Genomic DNA, 13,247 nt, shown 5'->3' with positions numbered 1-13,247 from the left:
CACTTGAGTCAACACAATGCTTGTTCTGGGAAAGCTAGCCATCATGTAAAAAGTCTGAACACACTGAGATTTCTATACTACTAAAAAGCCTGAGCTACCAAAAGGAGAAGCCTATGGAGAGAGAGAGAGTGGGGGGGGGGGAGAGAGAGAGAGAGAGAGAGAATGTCTAGCCAGCCCCAAGCTGTTCCATCCACCTAGCTAAAGCAACCAAATATTTGAATGAAGAAACTACATTTGACATCCAGCACTTTCAAGCCTACATATGACTATAGTCTCAGCCTCCAGCTTCCTGCAATAATATGAAAGAAACCAGATGAGAACTATGCAAAAGAGCCCAAATTACTCATAAAACCATAGTAAACCATAATAAATCATTGGTTAAGGTATTAACTTTAGGGATGGCTTGTTAAAGAGCAATAGATCGGTGCCTTTTACTTACTATGCATTTCAGAAAAGTAAAAATGAAGTTTTTGTGTTGTAGAAAAAAATAATGGTGGGATTTCTTGTGACATTTTAGATCATTTCTATTAAAAAAAAATTCTACCAGTTGGTAAATTCAATAAGATAATGAGTTTTGCAATCTGGTGTAATAAAAGTAAAAAAAAGACACATGCCTATATATAATACAGTAAGGCCAAGCTGAGGTGGAGGGAGGGAAGAGTAAAGATGGAAAAAAACACATTAGCTATAATTAATTTTAGATATATTTTTTAAAATTTTTACTTTAATATTAATGTTTATAATAATTTTAAGTTTATTGAGTGATAGGCACCTTTACATGTAGAATTAGCCTTTACATGTATCAGCCTCACAAAATTATATGAGGTAAATACTACTTTAACTCCAATTGTACAGATGAGGAAATTGTGTCTGAGTGGCTAAGTAACTTGTCCAAGGTCATCACACTAATATATTTAATCAGGATTTATACTTTGACAGTCTGACTCCGGAACCTATTGTCTTAGCACAGCCTAGTAGAGAAGATAAGCATAAGTAAAATAATCATGTGAGTTAATATGTGTAAATACAAAATGGTGTAAGCTCTGTAAACAATGTACTATATGACGTGATCATAAAACAGATACCTGACCTAGTCTGAGAGTTTGAGAAAGTTTAGGGGGTCGCCTGTGTTAGTAGGGCCAGGGGCTGGATACATAACTGGTCCATAAACCAGAAAAAGGCAGAGACAAAAATAAGCGTATGATTTGTTGTTGGTTAAGTGTTTTTCTGAGAACTCTTATTTGTATGGGACCCAAAGATGACTTCTCTGGGAGTCACCAATTTGTAAGGATGGAGCATTACAGTCTGGAGGAGTGAGTAGGGAGGCATTGGGAGAGAAGAAAAAGAAAACTAACTTAGTTATGCTCTCTCCTATTTAAAAAAAAAATCCTCAAAAGCCGTCCATGCCTGTGATCTCCATTTCCCCTCTCACATCCTCTTTTGACCCATAAAGCTTCATAAAGTTCCATAAAGCTTCTGTCCTCATTATCCCTCTGATATTGCTTTCATAGTCACCAGTGACCTTCGCATTGCCAAATCTGTTGGTCGACATTCGGCCTTCTTTCCTTCAAGCAATCAGCAATATTTCAGAGAACTGACTGTCCTTAAAACACTTACTACATTTGGCTTCCAAAATACCACACCCTCCTGGTTTTTCTCCTACTTGCCTGGCTACTCTACTCCCTTGCATTCTTTTTTGGAGTCTCCTCTCATCCCTGAGCTCTAAATGATAAAATGTTCCAGGGCTTAGCCCTTGAACTTATCCTTTCCCTAAATGATCACAGCTTTAAATACCATCAATATGCTGATAACTCTTAAAATGTATATTTGTACCTAGACCCAACTCCATCCTGAACTGAAGACCTTTGTATCCAATTGCCTGATGAATGCATCCATTTAGATAGCTGAGCGAACAGATTCTGGAGCTAGGCTCCTTATATCCAGATCTTAACATTGCCTTGTACTAGTTGGGGAAAATAGCCTCTCTGTGTCTCAGTTTTCTCAATTGCAAATTGGGTACATTATTATTTATCTATTTCACAGAGTTGCTTAAATGAACTGATATGTTTAAGGCATGTCTTACAATAGTGTCTGGTATCTTTCAAGTAGCGTATTTTTTTTTGCTGCAGATATGCATCCCAGAACAGAATTCCTCTTCTTTGTGACACCTCATCTCAGTTAATGGTATCTCCGGTCACCCAGTTATTTAAGCCAAAAACTTAATCAAAAAATGACTCTTCACTCACACAATTCACAACAGTCCCATCAGCCAATCCTATCAGCACCACTTTCAAATACATCTCGACTATATCTCATCATGTCTACTTCAGTCTAAGTTACTAAATTCTCTCACCTAGAGTATCCTAAGAGCCTACTATTTGTCTCCCCACTTCTACATACCCTATGCAGCCCCACTACAGTTTGAGCGGTTCGGTAAAGCTTGAGTTATTTTACTCCTCTGCTCAAAACCCTCCAGTAATCTCCCACAACACTCAAAGTGAAAGCCAGAGTCCATGTGACCAATAGGATCTGGCCCTCCCCATGACATACCTCTGCTCTTTTCTTTTCTTACCTCTCATGAGAAATCTTGCTTTTGCTCAAACATGCCACATATGCTGCTCAGGGATCAACTTGGCTTGCTCTCTTACTTTAGTCAGATCTTAACTTAAATGTTATTTTATTATTCAAGTTGCTCTGAGCCTTCCTATATAAAATAGTATACCTGCCCAGACATTGTCTAACCCTTGACTACAATTTATTTTTTTTAATTGCACTCACCTATATTATATATTTTTTGTTATTGCCCACCCTGTCTACCACTAGAATTTAATTAAGCTCTATGCAGGTACAGCTTCATGTTATTCACTGCTCTATCTCCAGCACTTATAGCAGTATGTGGTATTTAGTAGCTATTCAAAAAATATTTGTTAAACAAATAGATGTGGTTCCCCCCCCCCCTGGGAATAATGTTAATTCCAGAGTTCTTAGGAAGTTGCTTTTTTCTAATCAGTTCACATGCTCCCACTCTTACTCAATTTTATATATTTGTTCATGCTATGCCTCCCATTAAAGATAAGATCTTGCCATGGTGTTAACATGCTAGATTACGCTTTCTTAGAACTGTTTCATGTACGTATAATCCCAATTATCTCTATTCAGTATGACTAGTTTACAGTTTTCTTGTGATGGTTTCCTATTTAAGGAAAGAAATCAAATGCCTTAGTTAAGATAGTTTAAGAAAAATGAGGTAATTATTATAATAATACATAAATGAATCCTTAAGTAAAAGGGTAATAATGTTGATAGGTCAGAGAAGGTACCAGAACTAGGAAATTTAAAAGCCTTTAGGAGCAACTAATTTCTTCTCTCAACTTCTTTTATTGCTTATTGATTAGTCACATTCTCATCATGTTTTATTCTCTTCCCCTTCTGTGGCCACATGGTCTTTTATTTGTACTTTTCTGTACTTTTTTTTTTAATCCCTTCTCTGCTATCTGGATTCCTCTACTTATTTCTGTATGTAGGAAAAGTTAGTCATCCCACAGCTCTTGAGTCAGAATCACATCAGATCAAGTCACAGGCCAGAATAAGCAAGCCCTTTTCAATTCCCATTACAAATCCTCATGAGAGAATCCTCTAGCTGACCAGGGAGGCCGAGTCTTTTACCATACATATGGCTGCCAAAGACCTGGTCTTCTGGGAAGTAGAGGGCAGGGATCCCGGAGGGTCAAGGTTCTTAAAGAATAAAAGTTGTAGTGAGCTGAGCAGACAACTACCAAAGGTTTCTGCTGCAGCTAGAAATCACATGTAAATAATCTGAAATCTGTGGAGTCTAACACTGGCTAGAAGTTTTGGGGTCAGGAGAATTCTTTTCACTTTAGATTAGTTTGGTCACTTCTAATATTAAAACAATACAAACATGTATAGAGTTAAAACAAAAACAAAAAAAGCCCTCTCATAAGACCACTTATAAATATATCTTACATATATACTATGGATAGCTTGCTATTTTTTTTTTTTTAAGACTAACAGTTTATCAGTGCAATAGAAGCCATTCATACATCTGGAATATAAGTTTTTCTTTTTTGTGGATCTTTTTCTTATTGTCCTCTAATATACTTTCAAGCCTAGACATAAACAAAAATGAAAACAAAAAACCAAACCAGTACACCTTCATTTCCATCTTCCAGATTTTAACTAGTAGCTATTTTGGCGTATAATCTCTGTGTAACTTCATACATATAACTTTTGTTATGATAAATAAATAGTTCATACCACATACATTGAACTGCAACTTAAAATATATCTTAAACAAAAAGTGACAGCAAGGTGGCATTATCTCTTTTTAATAAATGAAAAGACAGAAGTTAAATAACAGGCTGTTTCTTATAACCACAATTGTACCCTATCCAATGTGAAAATTATGTTTGATAGAATCAGCCATGGTCCAGTGCTGGCCAAAATGGAGTAAGCTCACTAGAACCCATTTTTGAAACCAAATGCAACTAAACAATGGATGAATACAAAAAAGCAAATACCTGAGTGTTCCGAAACTTAAAGAATACCAGGCAGATTAGTGAGGAAAGTCAAAATTTAAAGACCAGTTGGATGATGATGAGATTGTTTTTCCTTTATCTCCCAGCCTTGACCCAAGGGGGCCTGAATTGGGGACCTCCATTATGGCATGCACAGCAAATGTCCAAGAAAAATCCATCTTTCTTGCTAGAGGACCAAAAAAATAGGTCCCTTCTCAATCCTTTCCCAAGTCCAGCCATTATCACAGAGCTGTATTGTTATGGTGGACAGCAAAGTGGCTCTGTAGAGCAATGGATAGTGCATTAGATTTCAAACTTAGAGCGAAAACCTGTATCATGGACTAAGAGAATTAGAAAAAGATGTCTTTCCATCATCCACTGCTTTTTCTGGAGAGGGCCTTATCACATAGAACTCTATGATAGGTCAAGAGGACCCTGTCTGAGAGAATTCCATATTTCTATCCGGAAGACACAGGAGAAAGGGACCCTAGGAGCCAAAGAATATGAGGAAATCCTGGCGAGGATAGAACTAGAAGAGATCACTTGCTACTGTATATGAATAAACACGAAAATCTTAAAAGCCATTAGAGAAAATTGACACATTATACAGAAGGGAACAATTTTGCAAATGCATGCAAATTTCTTATTGAAAAACACTGAGGCCAGAAGACAGTTGACCACCACACTTAAAATGCTGAAAGAAAAGAACTGTCAAACCAGGATAATGTATTCTCTGAAAATACCCTTCAGGAATGAAGGTGAACAAAGACATTAGATGAAGAAAAACTAAGTGTTTATGGCCAGGAGACTTACTCTAAAAGAAATGCTAAAGGAAGTACTCTAGATTACTGGTAAATGATACCAGAGGGAAATTCAAAACTTCAGAAATGAAGGAAGAGTAATATAGATGACAAATATCTGGGTAAAAATAAAAGAGAATTTATCATATCTATGTTTTTAGAAGTATTTATGACTTTTAAAATTAGAAATTATAATGTCTGGGTAATTTTTCAATATATATGTAGTATACTGCATATAGCAATTATAACATAGAGAGAGTAAAGGAACCTTTATGGTGGTAAGGCTTTAAATTTACTTGAAGTGGTAAATATTAACTATAATTATATTCTAAAAGATTAACTGTATATATTTTGATGCCTAGAGAAATTACCATAAATTACTACAAAGAGATATAGCTAAAAAGTTAATAGATAAATTAATATTGGATAAATTAATACAATACTTAAAAATAGTCAAATAAACAAAAAGAATATAAAAAAGAAGAAACATGGGAACAACAACAAAAACAAAAACCCAGAGCAGACAAACGAACAAACAAAAAGAATAGACCTAAATACAATGTATCATGTTAAATGAAAATGATCTAAACGCACCAATTAAAAGACAGGTTATAAGGTTGGATGAGAAAACAAAACTCAAGTATATGCTATTTGTAAACCAACTGATTTTTTGAAGAAACTCACTTTTACTATCATGATATAGATATATTAAAAGTAAAATCATTATAAAAGTTATACTATCAAATACTAATGAAAAGAAAGCTGGTGTGACTACAGTAATAACAAAGACTTTGAAACAAAAAAAAAATTATCAGAAAAATTATATCATACTTAAAGTGTCAATTCACTAAGATATAGGAATTCTAAATGTGTACGAACCTAACAACAGAGCTTCTAAAGACATGAAGGAAAATCTAATACAAACGAAAGAAGAAATAGATAAATCTTGAATTATACTTGGACATTTCAATACTCTTCTCTCAGTAATCAATAGAACAAGTAGAATATCAGTAGGAATATAGAAAATTAGATCAACAGTACCAACTAGTTGACCTAGTTGACATTTATAGAACATTCTACCTAATAGTAGAATACATATTGTTTTCAAATGTACATGAAACATTGCACCACATAGGCTATATTTTGGGTGATAAAACAAACATCAACAAATTTAAAAATACCAAAATCTTACAAAGTATGTTATCTAACCACAATGAAATTAAACAAAAAAAAATCAATAACAGAGAGATACATGGAAAAGTTCCAAGTATTTGGAAATCGAGAAACATACTACTAAATAACCCATAAGTCAAAGAGAAAGTCTCAAGAGAAACTGGAAAATATTTTACCTAAGTGAAAATAAAAATATAACATGTCACAATTTGCTGAATGCAGCTAAAGCATTCCTTAGAAGGAAATTAATAGTTCTAAATGCTTTTGTTAGAAAAGATCTCAAATCAGTAATTTAAGCTTCCATCTTAAGAAACTATAAAAAAAAGAAAGATTACAATTAAAGCAAATAGAAGGAAAAAAATTATAAAGAGAAAAAATTACTGAATTAAAAAAAAGAAAAGCAATAGAGACAAGCCACACCTTGGGAGAAAACAATTACAAATCATATATATGACAAGACATTTCACCAAAGAAAATATGTGAATGGCAAAAAAGGGAATGAAAATATGCCCAAGTCATTAGAGAAATGCAAATTAAAATTACTTTATACCTATAAGAATGGCTACAACTAGAAAAGATGACAATAATAAATGTTGACAAGGATATGGAGAAACTGGAAACTGTATATATTGAATGTGGAAATATAAACTGGTGCAGCCACTTTAGAAAACAGCTTTTCAGTTTCTTAAATGTTCTTAAAACCATAAATTTACCTTAAGACTCAGTAATTCTATTCTTTACTCAGGAAAAATGAAAGTACATGTGCACACAAAAAACTTGTAGACAAATGTTCATAGCAGCTGTATTCATATTACCTAAAAGGTTGGTACATAGAACATAAATGTATTATGCCAAGAGAAGCCATATCAAAAGGCTGCATATTATATAATTCCATTTATGTGACATTCTGGAAACAGCAAAAATACAGGGAAAGAGCACAGATCAGTGGTTGTCAGGGTTTGGGGAGGGGAGGAGAAGGTTTTGACTGTAGTGTTCACATGAGAGAATTTTTGGGGGAATTGATGAAACCAAAAGTTTGTTAATTTTGATGGTGATTACACAACTCTATGAATTTTGCAGTACTTACATAATTGAATAGAGTGAAATTTATTACATAAAAATTTAAATTATAAACTTTTCATGTTTCATTTATGACTTTTTTTATATTTCCAATTGTAAAGAATGGATTGGATAAGTTATTTCCATCCTTTTAATTTGAAAACTGATAATTCTGCCTCCTTCGATCCTTCAAGAACAATTATAAGGCATGAGAGTTTTACCCATATTAAGTCTATGTCAGTCCTAATTCCTAACATGTTGCTCATTACATACCATTTGGACTTGATTTCTGCCTTACATATTTCTCTGATTGTTTTATATTTCAAGTTTTATCTCTCTGATAGAATTAGAGATTTCTCAAGGGCAGGAACCATGACTTTCCATGCTTAACTATCATAATGGTAGCAATATCTTAGAATTCTCAGTGATTCCTTCCAGAACAGAATGCAGTGAAACAGAATGATGTCACATGTTAAATAAGCTGAAGCTATGGAAAAAGAAGAAGGTTCCCTATTCCTCTAATAAGTAGTATTGTCCACCAATTCTCAGATAATAAACTTAACGCTTAGAGAATTTAAGAAATTCGTCCAAGGTTTCCTATCAAGATGGCAGAGTAGGTAAATGTGTGCTTGCCCCCTCTCAAAACCACATCGAAATTACAATTAAACTACAGAATCATTGGGAGTCACCTGAAGTCTAGCTGAACAGAAGTCCTACAGTTGGGGACACACAGAAGAAATCACCTCAAGACTGATAGGAAGGGTGGAGATGTGGAATGACTGGTCCCACACCAGTGTGTAGTAGTTGAGAATCAGGAGGGATATCTCAGCTGTAGAGATCCCTCTGGAGATGTGAGAGTTCCCAGCCCCACACTAGGATCCCCCACCCCCCAGAAGAGAAGTCCCCACAACTTCTGGCTGTAAAAACCAGTGGAGATTGTGGCTACATGAGATGAAGGGCAGCTGGAGTCACAGACATTTCTCTTAAAGGGACTGTTCATGGACTTACTCATTGATGGATTCACTCACTCTGAGCTCCAGCACTGGGGCAGTAGGTTGACATACAGAGACATTGTTTGGCTTCAGGAACTGGCTGGAAAGGCAGCTTTCTCCCAGACAGAAGTGCTAGTAGAATCTATTGTTTCTTTGTTGAGCCCTCCCCACTCCTGGCCTGTAGATGCAGGCGGACACCAAATCTGAGCCAAATCTGAGCCTCTATTAACCTAGCCAACACTGGTGGTCCTGCCCTGATGATCCCTGAGATCCCATGCCACCCAACTTGTGTTCTCACACAAGCCACTTCCAGTGGCTTTTTCCATATCTTTGGACCAAACCCAAGCACCACCCAGGACTGCATCCAAGGACAACATACCTGAAAGGCAGACTGGGAAGGCACCAGAAACCTGCTAAAGTGAATTGGCTGGTCCTCAAAATCAATCAGTGCAAGTGTCAGTCCCTCCCACTGATGTGCAAAGAGGAACCAAAGCTCAACTACAATGGGAGGGCACACATAACCTTTAAAAGGGACACACCGGAAGCACCTGGCTCAGGTGACCAGGGAAGACTGAGCTACTGGACCCAACAGGACATCTACTGCATAAGGTCACTCTATGAAGACTGGGAGAAAGAACAGCCATACCTAATACAAAAAAATAAATACAAGGAGGCAGCCCAAATAGGGAGACAAAGAAACATATACCAAATGAAAGAATGGAACACAGCTCCAGAAAAAAGGACTAAACAAAATGGAGACAAGCCAACTACCATATGTACAGTTCAAAATACTGGTTATAAAGATGCTCAATGAACTTAGGGGAAGAGTAGATGAACTCAGTGAGAACTTTTAACAGAAAACATAAAAATGTGTTCCATTCTTAAGGGGCCCCTGGGACACCATCGAATGTACCAACAGTCACATCATAGGGGGAGGAGAGAAAGAGAAAGGGATTGAAAATCTATTTGAAGAAATAATGATGGAAAACCTCCCTAACCTGGCAAAGGAAATAGACATAAAAGTCCAGGAAGCACAGAGTTCCAAATAAGATGAACCCAAAGAGGTCCAAACCAAGACATATCATAATTAAAATACCAAAGGTTAAAGGCAAAGAGGGAATCTTAAAAGTGGCAAGAGCAAGGACTACAACCAAGATTATTTTATCCAAAAAAAGCTATCATTTAGAATCAAAGATAGATAAAGAGCTTCCCAGACAAGAAAAAGCTAAAGGAGGTCATCAGTACCAAAACAGTATTATAAGAAATGTTAGAGAGACTTTTTTAAGAAGAAAAAGAAAAAAAGATTAACAATACAAATAACAAAATAGCAATCACTACATATCCATGAACAATTACTTTAAATATAAATAGATTAAATTCTCCAATCAAAATACAGTGTGGTTGAGTGAATAAGAAAACAAGACCCTTATATAGGCTGCCTACAAGAGACTCACTTCAGATTGAAAGACACACATACTAAAAGAGATGGAAAAAGGTATTTCTAAAAATGAAAACAGACAAACAGAAAAGCTAGGGTAACAATACTTATACCAGATGAAATAGACTTTAAAACAAAGGCTATAACAAGAGACAAGGAAGGACCCAGTAATGCCACTTCTGGGTATTTATCTGAACAAACCCAATATACCACTTCAAAGGGGCATGTGAATCCATATGTTCATAGCAGCATTATTTACAATAACCAAGATATGGAGGCAACCTGGGTGTCTATCAATTGATGAATGGATAAAGAAGAGGTGATATATATATATATATAATGGAATTTTACTTAGCCATAAAAAAGAATGAAATTTTGCCATCTGTAACCACATGAATGGACTTGGAGAGTATTGTGCTGAGTGGAGTAAGTCAGACAGAGAAAGAGAAATGTCACATGATTTCACTTATATATGGAATCTAAAGAACAAAATAAACAAACAAATAAAACAGAAACAAACTCATAGATACAGAGAACATTTTGATTTTTGCCAGATGGAAATAGGGCTGGAGGGGGATGGTGAGTAAAAAAGGTGAAGGGATTAAGAAATTAAAATTTGTAGTTATAAAATAGTCATGGAGATATAAAATAAAGCATAGGGAATATAGTCAATAACAACTATATATGGTGTCAGATGGGTACTAGATTTATTGGGGTGATAACTTCATAAGTTATATAAATGTCTGATCACCATGTTGTACACCTGAAACTAATATAATATTGTATGTCAACTGGAATTGAAAAATAAAAATAATTTTTAAAAAGTCAGTGCATCTCTATAACACTAAAAGAGGCTCAAGGGCTCTGCTGCAAGGGAAACCCCCACCCCTCCCAAAAGCTGTGCCATGACCAGACATTTCTTTTCTTTTTTTTTTTTAAACAGAAAAAAAAAAGGAAGAGAAATTTATCTAAGATCAAACAGCTTGAAAATGCAGAATAAGGAATTCGAATTCAGGTATGTTGATTCATGAACCCTCCTTTAAACAATGGTCTCCATTCCACCCCATCCCATAACCCAATAAATAGATATCAATGATGTTTAATTGAAATAGCCTCTTGATATTATAATATCAAAATATCATGAGCAGCCTATAGTATTTCATGGATTCTTTAAGTCTTTGCTTCTCACAGGAGCTCAAGAGATTGAGTAGTAATCAGAGATCTCTTAACAATTAAAGAAGTTATATTATTGTAGAAAGGGCACTGACCTTTGGAGCCAAAAGTTCTGGCTCTTCCCCATCCCAAATCTGTGTCTTGGGAAATCCATAAGACTCAGATTCCTAAAATCAGGAAATTAGGGAAGGTGACTTTTATTGGTGGAGTTCTCTGGGAAGATTATGAGGTTGAGATTAATATGTGAGAAGTTTACTAAGGAGTACTCTAGGAAACACCTGTGGAAGGAGGGGAAGGAAAGTAGGATGGAAAAGAGAGAAATGTTGGGCTGCAATGTAATCTCAATGAGGCCTCAGTCAACTGACGGGGGCTCCAAGTTAACGTACAAGGGGGAAATACTGGGCATTTATATCTTCATGCCACTGTCACTATATGCCAGATGCACCAATTTGGGCAAGCAGGTTCTCTTCACTCAAAGCAATTCTGAACAGGGCTAATAGCCAAGAGCTGACAACAGGACTTCAGCAGCCGGGGAAATGTGTTTCATCTGGAACAGGAGTCTAGGTGGCACACCAGAGTGTCCCATACAGTGATCTCTAAAATACCTTCCTGCTCTGGCATTCTAATTCTTAGAATGGTGGCATCATGAGGATTAGCCAGAATAGAACGCTAAGAGAGAAAGTTAAAAGGTCTTTCTTTGTCTCACTCACCTCTCACAGAAAATGGAAAATTAAAAACATACTAGGAAGAAAAAAGTTTGTTGTAGAAACATATATAAAATACTTTAACTTCTAAAAGCTGGTTTTCAAAGGAAAAATCTTAGAGCTCCAGGGAAATTGATGCTTTAATGGGTGTTATTCAATAAACCTATTAACGTAAGTCAGAGGTTAGCAGTATTTTTCTATAAAGGGCCATATTAAATAATTTAAATAACTAAATAATTTAGGCTTTGTAACTCTTAGTTACAACTCTCAACTCTACAGTTATAGTGCAAACACACGATAGACAATATGTTAACTAAAGGATGAGGCAGAATTCAATAAAACTTTACTTTCAAAAACAGGTGGCAGGCCAGATTTGGCCCATGGGCTATAGTTTGCTGACTGATACAACTAATATAAATGAAATTTAACTCATTCTCTTTCTGATTATCATAGAGCACCTCGCAAATCCTAGAATGTGTTTCTCATAGTAAAGGTGATTAAACTGTTTCCTTGTCAAATTGCTTATGTGCTGAATTTTCTGTCACTTGAAGCAAAATCTAACCAAAACTATTATAGAAATTTACTTTAAATTGAGTGATCAAAGAAGGATTCTATGAGGTAGAAAAGTTTTAGGCTCTATAAATTAGAGCTGTGAGAAAATAAAACCGATGAAAGTTTGTGGGGATAACTGTCAGTTGTCCCTTATACTCATTTTAACCTGTCTCCTAATTTTAATTGGATAGAATAAAGATTGTTTTCCCCATCTTTCCTAAATTGCAATTAGATATGGCAGAGCTAAACTAAGAACAAGAAAGTACTGATGTGGGTTAGAAACTGGATGAAATGCAATGGCACATCTGAGGGTGAGTATTATTACTTCCAAAAATATGCTCTCTGATGCAACAATATGTGTAAGTGAAGGTAGTATGAGCAACTTCCAGAATTAAGCTTAGAAGGATACACGCCCTTTTCCCTTTTTTTTCCTTTTTTCCAGCTGGAATATACATGTACTGGCTGCAACAGGAACAGGCCTCATGGGCCATAAGGTAAACTTAAAACAGAGGCCACACATTGTGGAGATATAAACTATAAGGATCCTGGGATCCTAATACCATCAACACCATCAGTTCTAGACTAATTCCGTGACTCTCATGTAAGAGGGAACGATGCTTTTTCTTGTTAAGCTAGTTATTCTGTTAAGCTAGTCATCTGCAGCTTTGTCCAGTTCAAATTATTACAGAAATTTATGTTAAATTAACGGGTCAACAAAAGCTTATATAAGAGAGAGATTTTAACCAAGATCTCAAGACCAAAAAGGAGCCAGGCCTACAAAAAGCAAAAGGAGAAAAAAAAAAAAATAACAGTTCTTGTGT

The sequence above is a fragment of the Rousettus aegyptiacus genome, unplaced genomic scaffold (genome assembly GCF_014176215.1).
Source record: "Rousettus aegyptiacus isolate mRouAeg1 unplaced genomic scaffold, mRouAeg1.p scaffold_m13_p_1, whole genome shotgun sequence".
NCBI classification, from domain to species: domain Eukaryota; kingdom Metazoa; phylum Chordata; class Mammalia; order Chiroptera; family Pteropodidae; genus Rousettus; species Rousettus aegyptiacus.
This window is presented reverse-complemented; position numbering follows the sequence as displayed.